General features: G+C 55.6%; 2 non-coding genes and 1 pseudogene across 2 annotated transcripts; all 3 read left to right on the forward strand.

Moving 5' to 3' along the window:
• Positions 1-5,637: 5,637 nt before the first annotated feature.
• On the forward strand, positions 5,638-7,547 carry LOC124560857. Its single transcript, XR_006969363.1, has one exon. It is a non-coding gene; the product is annotated as a small subunit ribosomal RNA (ribosomal RNA).
• A 351-nt stretch (positions 7,548-7,898) lies between these two features.
• LOC124560929 lies at positions 7,899-8,053 on the forward strand. The gene has a single exon (XR_006969409.1). It is a non-coding gene; the product is annotated as a 5.8S ribosomal RNA (ribosomal RNA).
• Positions 8,054-8,241: 188 nt separating this feature from the next.
• Positions 8,242-12,500, forward strand: part of LOC124560911 — a 7,955-nt pseudogene continuing 3,696 nt past the window's right edge.

Raw genomic sequence — 12,500 nt, forward strand, 5'->3', positions numbered from 1 at the left:
GAGTCAATGACAGTCCAAGCCCCCCTGCGTGGGAAGAGTCTTTCTAGGCCATGACCCACCGGAAGGGCGCAGCGTCCCCCACCCCAGACATGTGACGTCACACTATCGGTATTGACGACTAGACTGATTCCTTATAATCATTTGCCATACACCGGTGGAAGCTGCCGAGACGAGTAACTACATGGCGGCCTCGCCGTGTCACTAATGTACAGAGATACAACAGTTTCGACTGGAACCGGATGAAACGTATACACGGCGCTGATTAGTAATAGATAGAGCCATCAAAATACAGATAATGTATACAACTGTCCGTATACATGCTGAAAGACTCTGCTCACAATCACAACCACACGTCAGCCAGACACTCTTATCACGCACTACTCTCTGCCTGTAACAGGCACAGAGACAATATGTAAGCACCAGCATGGAACAACACCCAGTGCATCCTCTCCGCCACATTAGACTATCCACACTATCATAACCAGACCGGGAGGTCCACTCACAAAACAGAATATCCCACCCTTCCGACAACCACCATTGCTCAGCTAAGCCACCAACACCCACACATGTCCTACACAGGGGTACACCCAACATCACAATACTGCCTCCTGTCACAGCACACAAACAATGGCAGGAATGAAAGACACAGGTCTGCCACAAGCATGGAATCAGAGCGCCGCCTGTTATGAGCCAAAGGTGCACCCTGACGTGGCAAATCAGATGATGCCGCAGTCATTTACTTACGATAATCACAATCAACAAACCGGCCCCCCCCCCCCCCCCCAAAACACCTTTCCTTACAACAATGTGTACCTTAACCTAACCCGTATTGTGCCTTAACCTAACCCGTATTGTGCCTTAACCTAACCCGTATTGTGCCTTAACCTAACCCGTATTGTCCCTTAACCTAACCCGTATTGTGCCTTAACCTAACCCGTATTGTGCCTTAACCTAACCCGTATTGTGCCTTAACCTAACCCGTATTGTGCCTTAACCTAACCCGTATTGTGCCTTAACCTAACCCACGTTGTGCCTTAACCTAACCCACGTTGTGCCTTAACCTAACCCACGTTGTGCCTTAACCTAACCCACGTTGTGCCTTAACCTAACCCACGTTGTGCCTTAACCTAACCCACGTTGTGCCTTAACCTAACCCACGTTGTGCCTTAACCTAACCCACGTTGTGCCTTAACCTAACCCGTATTGTGCCTTAACCTAACCCGTATTGTGCCTTAACCTAACCCGTATTGTGCCTTAACCTAACCCGTATTGTGCCTTAACCTAACCCGTATTGTGCCTTAACCTAACCCGTATTGTGCCTTAACCTAACCCGTATTGTGCCTTAACCTAACCCGTATTGTGCCTTAACCTAACCCGTATTGTGCCTTAACCTAACCCGTATTGTGCCTTAACCTAACCCACGTTGTGCCTTAACCTAACCCACGTTGTGCCTTAACCTAACCCACGTTGTGCCTTAACCTAACCCACGTTGTGCCTTAACCTAACCCACGTTGTGCCTTAACCTAACCCACGTTGTGCCTTAACCTAACCCACGTTGTGCCTTAACCTAACCCACGTTGTGCCTTAACCTAACCCACGTTGTGCCTTAACCTAACCCATATTGTGCCTTAACCTAACCCATATTGTGCCTTAACCTAACCCATATTGTGCCTTAACCTAACCCATATTGTGCCTTAACCTAACCCATATTGTGCCTTAACCTAACCCATATTGTGCCTTAACCTAACCCATATTGTGCCTTAACCTAACCCATATTGTGCCTTAACCTAACCCATATTGTGCCTTAACCTAACCCATATTGTGCCTTAACCTAACCCATATTGTGCCTTAACCTAACCCATATTGTGCCTTAACCTAACCCATATTGTGCCTTAACCTAACCCATATTGTGCCTTAACCTAACCCGTATTGTGCCTTAACCTAACCCGTATTGTGCCTTAACCTAACCCGTATTGTACCTTAACCTAACCCGTATTGTGCCTTAACCTAACCCGTATTGTGCCTTAACCTAACCCGTATTGTGCCTTAACCTAACCCGTATTGTGCCTTAACCTAACCCGTATTGTGCCTTAACCTAACCCGTATTGTGCCTTAACCTAACCCGTATTGTGCCTTAACCTAACCCGTATTGTGCCTTAACCTAACCCGTATTGTGCCTTAACCTAACCCGTATTGTGCCTTAACCTAACCCGTATTGTGCCTTAACCTAACCCGTATTGTGCCTTAACCTAACCCGTATTGTGCCTTAACCTAACCCGTATTGTGCCTTAACCTAACCCGTATTGTGCCTTAACCTAACCCGTATTGTGCCTTAACCTAACCCACGTTGTGCCTTAACCTAACCCACGTTGTGCCTTAACCTAACCCACGTTGTGCCTTAACCTAACCCACGTTGTGCCTTAACCTAACCCACGTTGTGCCTTAACCTAACCCACGTTGTGCCTTAACCTAACCCACGTTGTGCCTTAACCTAACCCACGTTGTGCCTTAACCTAACCCACGTTGTGCCTTAACCTAACCCACATTGTGCCTTAACCTAACCCATATTGTGCCTTAACCTAACCCATATTGTGCCTTAACCTAACCCATATTGTGCCTTAACCTAACCCATATTGTGCCTTAACCTAACCCATATTGTGCCTTAACCTAACCCATATTGTGCCTTAACCTAACCCATATTGTGCCTTAACCTAACCCATATTGTGCCTTAACCTAACCCATATTGTGCCTTAACCTAACCCATATTGTGCCTTAACCTAACCCATATTGTGCCTTAACCTAACCCATATTGTGCCTTAACCTAACCCATATTGTGCCTTAACCTAACCCATATTGTGCCTTAACCTAACCCATATTGTGCCTTAACCTAACCCATATTGTGCCTTAACCTAACCCATATTGTGCCTTAACCTAACCCATATTGTGCCTTAACCTAACCCATATTGTGCCTTAACCTAACCCATATTGTGCCTTAACCTAACCCATATTGTGCCTTAACCTAACCCATATTGTGCCTTAACCTAACCCATATTGTGCCTTAACCTAACCCATATTGTGCCTTAACCTAACCCATATTGTGCCTTAACCTAACCCATATTGTGCCTTAACCTAACCCATATTGTGCCTTAACCTAACCCATATTGTGCCTTAACCTAACCCATATTGTGCCTTAACCTAACCCATATTGTGCCTTAACCTAACCTATATTGCGCCTTAACCTAACCCATGTTGCGCCTTAACCTAACCTATGTTGCGCCTTAACCTAACCTATGTTGCGCCTTAACCTAACCTACGTTGCGCCTTAACCTAACCTATATTGCGCCTTAACCTAACCTATATTGCGCCTTAACCTAACCTATATTGCGCCTTAACCTAACCTATATTGCGCCTTAACCTAACCTATATTGCGCCTTAACCTAACCTATATTGCGCCTTAACCTAACCTACGTTGCGCCTTAACCTAACCCACGTTGCGCCTTAACCTAACCCACGTTGCGCCTTAACCCAACCCACGTTGCGCCTTAACCCAACCCACGTTGCGCCTTAACCCAACCCACGTTGGGCCTTAACCCAACCCACGTTGCGCCTTAACCCAACCCACGTTGGGCCTTAACCCAACACACGTTGGGCCTTAACCCAACACACGTTGGGCCTTAACCCAACACACGTTGGGCCTTAACCCAACACACGTTGGGCCTTAACCCAACACACGTTGGGCCTTAACCCAACACACGTTGGGCCTTAACCCAACACACGTTGGGCCTTAACCCAACACACGTTGGGCCTTAACCCAACACACGTTGGGCCTTAACCCAACACACGTTGGGCCTTAACCCAACACACGTTGGGCCTTAACCCAACACACGTTGGGCCTTAACCCAACACACGTTGGGCCTTAACCCAACACACGTTGGGCCTTAACCCGCTCTGTAATTGTCATACGACGCGTTAAATTAGTGTAGTGTTGCCTAACTGCAACCCCCGCAATATAGTTTGCTACTCGCACTGCCTGGTCCCCAGTGTATCGCTTCATGTTAAACACCTTGCAGCGATACACTGTAATGTGGATGGCAGCAGGACGTACATGCTCAATGCCCTTCGCAGTTGTTCATTGGCATTCGCATGGCGAAGCACTTAGCCTACGCTGTGGTACGGCCTGTGTCAACTGTCCGCTGATGTTGTACGTCCAAATCACACACTGTACTGCACATTGGTCCTCATGTACTGAATGATACATCGTGGTACATGTGACCGTACAACGACTGCGCCAACAACGGCGAACCATGCGGTCCAACTGTTGTGCACTCAGCTATGTGTCGTCTCCCTATAAGAGCCGGATTGCAGTGTGGTATGCCCTGGATGGCGATCAGCATGAGCCGTCTGTTGATGTAGTGGCGCGTGTTGTCAGACGTAGTCGTCTCTTCTCACACACCGTGACAGCATGGTGCACTGCGTTCCACATCTGCGACATGCGACAGAGGCCGGTTGACAGTCGTTCGCGCAATGGACATCGCATACGTACGGGGGCCACCTTCCACGTGTTCGCGAAGCGTGCACATGTTGTTGCGTGTATGTGGGCAGACATAGTGTGTCGTGACACCTGACACAGGCATGCAACAATCGTTGAATTTGCAAATGGCGATGGACGTCTACGTTTGCTGGTGACGTTACGCAAATGAACAACTGGTAAACCGTTGTGGTGCGGTTGTTCTCGCTAGAGGTGAATCAGTGATGGCGACGATCGGTTGAGCTACCAACCGGTTGTTTCAGCGATACCCACCATGCCCACGAACGTGAATGGCATGTGGGTGTGAAGCGATACGCGGCGGTGGCTGGGTGGGACCGTCCCCGGCCGGTGAGGGGGGGCCTCCCGGCGTGCTGGCCGCGCGGTGCGTGGGCGCACGCGCTACAGCCGGCTGGTGGGGGCGGCCAGTGGCAGGCGCGCCGGCCGACGGAGGCGGCAGGCGGCGCAGCTGCGCGCCGGCGCACCCTGCACGCGGCGCCGTGCGGCCAAAGTAGGTCCTCGCGGGCCCGGTGCGAAGCGCGGTGGACATCTGCAGTGTGCTGGTCCGATTGAGGACTGTGTGCGCTGAGGATGCGCCGCCGCCCGGCGCTCGGCGCCGCGACGCCGTCTGCTGCTCGGTGGCCTCTGCGGTTCTCGCAGGTGGTTTGTATCGCAGCTGTGCGGACGTGTTGGCGCGTGCGCTGTGCTGGGAGAGTTCGCTTCGGCACCCAAGTGGGGCTTTTGTCCTTCTGTGGCGCTGGCGTTGGAGCTGCCGGCCACCGTAGGTGGCGCGTGTTGTCTCCCGCCGGCAATGCCACGACAGCACGCTCCCGGGCCTCTGTCGGCAGCGGCAAGCTCAGTTGGGAGCACGGGTGGTCGCACCTAAAGCGTCTACTCGCCAAACTCCGGGCGATTGCGCCTCTCTCGAACCCGACCAAGTACTTAGGACGGCGCTGCGCGCCGCCGGGACCTGAGAGGGTTTCGAGGTGTATCGTGCAGGGGAGCTCAGCCTCCTCCTGTTTGCAGAATAATTGAGCGGACGCTTGCGTGTTCGCGCGGGCCCCCGGGACACACTCCCGGGCGGCCGGCTGCTCAGCTCTAGTTGACGCAGCTCCCTGGTTGATCCTGCCAGTAGTCATATGCTTGTCTCAAAGATTAAGCCATGCATGTCTCAGTACAAGCCGCATTAAGGTGAAACCGCGAATGGCTCATTAAATCAGTTATGGTTCCTTAGATCGTACCCACGTTACTTGGATAACTGTGGTAATTCTAGAGCTAATACATGCAAACAGAGTCCCGACCAGAGATGGAAGGGACGCTTTTATTAGATCAAAACCAATCGGTCGGCTCGTCCGGTCCGTTTGCCTTGGTGACTCTGAATAACTTTGGGCTGATCGCACGGTCCTCGTACCGGCGACGCATCTTTCAAATGTCTGCCTTATCAACTGTCGATGGTAGGTTCTGCGCCTACCATGGTTGTAACGGGTAACGGGGAATCAGGGTTCGATTCCGGAGAGGGAGCCTGAGAAACGGCTACCACATCCAAGGAAGGCAGCAGGCGCGCAAATTACCCACTCCCGGCACGGGGAGGTAGTGACGAAAAATAACGATACGGGACTCATCCGAGGCCCCGTAATCGGAATGAGTACACTTTAAATCCTTTAACGAGTATCTATTGGAGGGCAAGTCTGGTGCCAGCAGCCGCGGTAATTCCAGCTCCAATAGCGTATATTAAAGTTGTTGCGGTTAAAAAGCTCGTAGTTGGATTTGTGTCCCACGCTGTTGGTTCACCGCCCGTCGGTGTTTAACTGGCATGTATCGTGGGACGTCCTGCCGGTGGGGCGAGCTGAAGGCGTGCGACGCGCCTCGTGCGTGCTCGTGCGTCCCGAGGCGGACCCCGTTGCAATCCTACCAGGGTGCTCTTGAGTGAGTGTCTCGGTGGGCCGGCACGTTTACTTTGAACAAATTAGAGTGCTTAAAGCAGGCAAGCCCGCCTGAATACTGTGTGCATGGAATAATGGAATAGGACCTCGGTTCTATTTTGTTGGTTTTCGGAACCCGAGGTAATGATTAATAGGGACAGGCGGGGGCATTCGTATTGCGACGTTAGAGGTGAAATTCTTGGATCGTCGCAAGACGAACAGAAGCGAAAGCATTTGCCAAGTATGTTTTCATTAATCAAGAACGAAAGTTAGAGGTTCGAAGGCGATCAGATACCGCCCTAGTTCTAACCATAAACGATGCCAGCCAGCGATCCGCCGCAGTTCCTCCGATGACTCGGCGGGCAGCCTCCGGGAAACCAAAGCTTTTGGGTTCCGGGGGAAGTATGGTTGCAAAGCTGAAACTTAAAGGAATTGACGGAAGGGCACCACCAGGAGTGGAGCCTGCGGCTTAATTTGACTCAACACGGGAAACCTCACCAGGCCCGGACACCGGAAGGATTGACAGATTGATAGCTCTTTCTTGATTCGGTGGGTGGTGGTGCATGGCCGTTCTTAGTTGGTGGAGCGATTTGTCTGGTTAATTCCGATAACGAACGAGACTCTAGCCTGCTAACTAGTCGCGTGACATCCTTCGTGCTGTCAGCGATTACTTTTCTTCTTAGAGGGACAGGCGGCTTCTAGCCGCACGAGATTGAGCAATAACAGGTCTGTGATGCCCTTAGATGTTCTGGGCCGCACGTGCGCTACACTGAAGGAATCAGCGTGTCTTCCTAGGCCGAAAGGTCGGGGTAACCCGCTGAACCTCCTTCGTGCTAGGGATTGGGGCTTGCAATTGTTCCCCATGAACGAGGAATTCCCAGTAAGCGCGAGTCATAAGCTCGCGTTGATTACGTCCCTGCCCTTTGTACACACCGCCCGTCGCTACTACCGATTGAATGATTTAGTGAGGTCTTCGGACTGGTACGCGGCATTGACTCTGTCGTTGCCGATGCTACCGGAAAGATGACCAAACTTGATCATTTAGAGGAAGTAAAAGTCGTAACAAGGTTTCCGTAGGTGAACCTGCGGAAGGATCATTACCGACTAGACTGCATGTCTTTCGATGTGCGTGTCGTGTCGCGCAACACGCTACCTGTACGGCTCGCAGTAGCCGTGCGCCGCGTGCGGAACCACGCGTGCTTCTCAAAACTAACGCCAATGTTGTGTGGTACGAGCGCTGAAGCGCTGGAGCGGCTGGCCTGCGGCACCTGGCGCCTGGCGCCGGTTTTGAATGACTTTCGCCCGACTGCCTGTCCGCTCCGGTGTGGAGCCGTACGACGCCCATCGGCCGTGAGGCCGTTGGACACAGAACGCTTGAACAGGGGCCGCCACACGCCTACGTCCCGCCTATGCAACTGTCTTGAAAGAGACAGTGGAAACTAAGAAAAGATCACCCAGGACGGTGGATCACTCGGCTCGTGGGTCGATGAAGAACGCAGCAAATTGCGCGTCGACATGTGAACTGCAGGACACATGAACATCGACGTTTCGAACGCACATTGCGGTCCATGGATTCCGTTCCCGGGCCACGTCTGGCTGAGGGTCGGCTACGTATACTGAAGCGCGCGGCGTTTGCCCTGCTTCGCAGACCTGGGAGCGTCGCGGCCGCCTGTGGGGCCGGCCGCGCCTCCTTAAACGTGCGATGCGCGCCCGTCGCCTGGCGGTTCGCATACCGGTACTTACTCGGTAGCGTGCACAGCCGGCTGGCGGTGTGGCGTGCGACACCTCGTACAACGACCTCAGAGCAGGCGAGACTACCCGCTGAATTTAAGCATATTACTAAGCGGAGGAAAAGAAACTAACAAGGATTCCCCCAGTAGCGGCGAGCGAACAGGGAAGAGTCCAGCACCGAACCCCGCAGGCTGCCGCCTGTCGTGGCATGTGGTGTTTGGGAGGGTCCACTACCCCGACGCCTCGCGCCGAGCCCAAGTCCAACTTGAATGAGGCCACGGCCCGTAGAGGGTGCCAGGCCCGTAGCGGCCGGTGCGAGCGTCGGCGGGACCTCTCCTTCGAGTCGGGTTGCTTGAGAGTGCAGCTCCAAGTGGGTGGTAAACTCCATCTGAGACTAAATATGACCACGAGACCGATAGCGAACAAGTACCGTGAGGGAAAGTTGAAAAGAACTTTGAAGAGAGAGTTCAAAAGTACGTGAAACCGTTCTGGGGTAAACGTGAGAAGTCCGAAAGGTCGAACGGGTGAGATTCACGCCCATCCGGCCACTGGCCTCCGCCCTCGGCAGATGGGGCCGGCCGCCCGCGCGGAGCAATCCGCGGCGGGGTCGTGTCCGGTTGCCTTTCCACTCGCCGCGGGGTGGGGCCGTTCCGGTGTGCGGTGGGCCGCACTTCTCCCCTAGTAGGACGTCGCGACCCGCTGGGTGCCGGCCTACGGCCCGGGTGCGCAGCCTGTCCTTCCGCGGGCCTCGGTTCGCGTCTGTTGGGCAGAGCCCCGGTGTCCTGGCTGGCTGCCCGGCGGTATATCTGGAGGAGTCGATTCGCCCCTTTGGGCGCTCGGGCTCCCGGCAAGCGCGCGCGGTTCTTCCCGGATGACGGACCTACCTGGCCCGGCCCCGGACCCGCGCCGCTGTTGGCTCGGGATGCTCTCGGGCGGAATAATCGCTCCCGTCAGCGGCGCTTCAGCTTTGGACAATTTCACGACCCGTCTTGAAACACGGACCAAGGAGTCTAACATGTGCGCGAGTCATTGGGCTGTACGAAACCTAAAGGCGTAATGAAAGTGAAGGTCTCGCCTTGCGCGGGCCGAGGGAGGATGGGGCTTCCCCGCCCTTCACGGGGCGGCGGCCTCCGCACTCCCGGGGCGTCTCGTCCTCATTGCGAGGTGAGGCGCACCTAGAGCGTACACGTTGGGACCCGAAAGATGGTGAACTATGCCTGGCCAGGACGAAGTCAGGGGAAACCCTGATGGAGGTCCGTAGCGATTCTGACGTGCAAATCGATCGTCGGAGCTGGGTATAGGGGCGAAAGACTAATCGAACCATCTAGTAGCTGGTTCCCTCCGAAGTTTCCCTCAGGATAGCTGGTGCTCGTACGAGTCTCATCCGGTAAAGCGAATGATTAGAGGCCTTGGGGCCGAAACGACCTCAACCTATTCTCAAACTTTAAATGGGTGAGATCTCCGGCTTGCTTGATATGCTGAAGCCGCGAGCAAACGACTCGGATCGGAGTGCCAAGTGGGCCACTTTTGGTAAGCAGAACTGGCGCTGTGGGATGAACCAAACGCCGAGTTAAGGCGCCCGAATCGACGCTCATGGGAAACCATGAAAGGCGTTGGTTGCTTAAGACAGCAGGACGGTGGCCATGGAAGTCGGAATCCGCTAAGGAGTGTGTAACAACTCACCTGCCGAAGCAACTAGCCCTGAAAATGGATGGCGCTGAAGCGTCGTGCCTATACTCGGCCGTCAGTCTGGCAGTCATGGCCGGTCCTTGCGGCCGGCCGCGAAGCCCTGACGAGTAGGAGGGTCGCGGCGGTGGGCGCAGAAGGGTCTGGGCGTGAGCCTGCCTGGAGCCGCCGTCGGTGCAGATCTTGGTGGTAGTAGCAAATACTCCAGCGAGGCCCTGGAGGGCTGACGCGGAGAAGGGTTTCGTGTGAACAGCCGTTGCACACGAGTCAGTCGATCCTAAGCCCTAGGAGAAATCCGATGTTGATGGGGGCCGTCATAGCATGATGCACTTTGTGCTGGCCCCCGTTGGGCGAAAGGGAATCCGGTTCCTATTCCGGAACCCGGCAGCGGAACCGATACAAGTCGGGCCCCTCTTTTAGAGATGCTCGTCGGGGTAACCCAAAAGGACCCGGAGACGCCGTCGGGAGATCGGGGAAGAGTTTTCTTTTCTGCATGAGCGTTCGAGTTCCCTGGAATCCTCTAGCAGGGAGATAGGGTTTGGAACGCGAAGAGCACCGCAGTTGCGGCGGTGTCCCGATCTTCCCCTCGGACCTTGAAAATCCGGGAGAGGGCCACGTGGAGGTGTCGCGCCGGTTCGTACCCATATCCGCAGCAGGTCTCCAAGGTGAAGAGCCTCTAGTCGATAGAATAATGTAGGTAAGGGAAGTCGGCAAATTGGATCCGTAACTTCGGGATAAGGATTGGCTCTGAGGATCGGGGCGTGTCGGGCTTGGTCGGGAAGTGGGTCAGCGCTAACGTGCCGGGCCTGGGCGAGGTGAGTGCCGTAGGGGTGCCGGTAAGTGCGGGCGTTTAGCGCGGGCGTGGTCTGCTCTCGCCGTTGGTTGGCCTCGTGCTGGCCGGCGGTGCAGGATGCGCGCGCCTGCGCGGCGTTCGCGCCCCGGTGCTTCAACCTGCGTGCAGGATCCGAGCTCGGTCCCGTGCCTTGGCCTCCCACGGATCTTCCTTGCTGCGAGGCCGCGTCCGCCTTAGCGTGCTCCTCCGGGGGCGCGCGGGTGCGCGGATTCTCTTCGGCCGCCATTCAACGATCAACTCAGAACTGGCACGGACTGGGGGAATCCGACTGTCTAATTAAAACAAAGCATTGCGATGGCCCTAGCGGGTGTTGACGCAATGTGATTTCTGCCCAGTGCTCTGAATGTCAACGTGAAGAAATTCAAGCAAGCGCGGGTAAACGGCGGGAGTAACTATGACTCTCTTAAGGCGGCCAAGTGGCGGCGGTGTGGCTGCATCCGGACTTGGCTTTTCGAAGTGCGGTCTTGATGTAGTCGTGCTGCTGCTGCGAGGTGCCTTCCTTGGGTTATAGTTACAGGGAGAGTGATGCGCAATACATGGGCCTAGCCCTCTTAGCCTCTCCTCTCCTGCGGTCTTCTCCCCTTCTCGTGGGCCCGCTGATTTTTGCAGAGTGGAAGACCGCACCAGGGGCTTGGGGGGGTTACCAGCCCCCCCTCGCATTATCCCTTTATAGTTGGGGGCAGCCGACAAGAAACAAGAGATGGTGGCCCTTCCGCTGAAGGTGCCACCCCAGCTACCCCAGCACCTATCCGGCCAACCGGCCGTAACGAAAATGCGATAGTTTGTGTAGCTCCCTTTGCTTGCAGTGAGTGCCACCGCACTTTTACCACGAAGAACGGTCTCGGGGTCCATCGCCGCCGCCAACACCCTGCGGCCGCCAACGCTGAGATCGTGACGGAGAGGCATCGCGCGAGGTGGACGGAGGAAGAAGTCCTGTCGCTCGCCAAGGCAGAGGCCGAACTGTTCCTGGAGAGGGACGCCCGGTTCTTCTTTGTAAATCAAGAACTTACCAGGATGTTCCCCGACCGAACGCTTGAGGCAATCAAGTGCCGACGGCGGCAAGCTGCCCACAAGCAGCTTGTCCGCCAATTCATGGAGGCACTTGAGATCGGTCGGGGTGAAGAGCCGGCGTCCCGCCGTGGAGCAGCGAGCTCGCTGCCTGACGCGGGCGAGGCCGCTGCGCCGCCCGTCGACGCAGCCGAGGACTTCGCGGCCGACACCACCGGGCCGCCGCCGGAGGGGCCGACTGACGCCGCCATCTGGGAGCATCTGGCGGGGCTACCTGCTTCCGCCCAGCGTTTCTCTGCCCTGGATCGAGTCATTGGTCTGGGGCGGGGCACGCCGCCCGATGTCATCCTGGGCATGCTCCCGGATGCCCTTGCGTCGGTCGGGTCCAGGGGGGAGAGGTCGATCACCAGGACACAGCGGCCGCGCCAACCATCCAAGCGGCCGCCTGCCGCCCCGCCGCTGCAGAAGCGCAAGCGGCGCCGCTGGGAATACGCGCGGACACAGGACGCCTTCCGTAGGTCGCGTGCGCGTTGCGTGCGCGGCTTGCTGGACGGCACCCTGCTGCAGCCGCCACCCGACATCCCCGGTCTGCTGGACTTCTGGGCGGACCTCTTCACGAAGAAGCCGATCTCCACCGCCGGCTTCATCCGTGACCGCCTTCTCCCGCACTCGGAGCCTGTCGCTCCTGAGTGCCTATGGGGGCCGGTCACACGTGAGGAGGTCGCTGCTGCCTTGCCGCCCAGGGGATCGGCAGCCGGGCCGGACGGCCTGACTC

This window comes from Schistocerca americana, unplaced genomic scaffold (assembly GCF_021461395.2).
Source record: "Schistocerca americana isolate TAMUIC-IGC-003095 unplaced genomic scaffold, iqSchAmer2.1 HiC_scaffold_112, whole genome shotgun sequence".
Classification (NCBI taxonomy): Eukaryota; Metazoa; Arthropoda; class Insecta; order Orthoptera; family Acrididae; genus Schistocerca; species Schistocerca americana.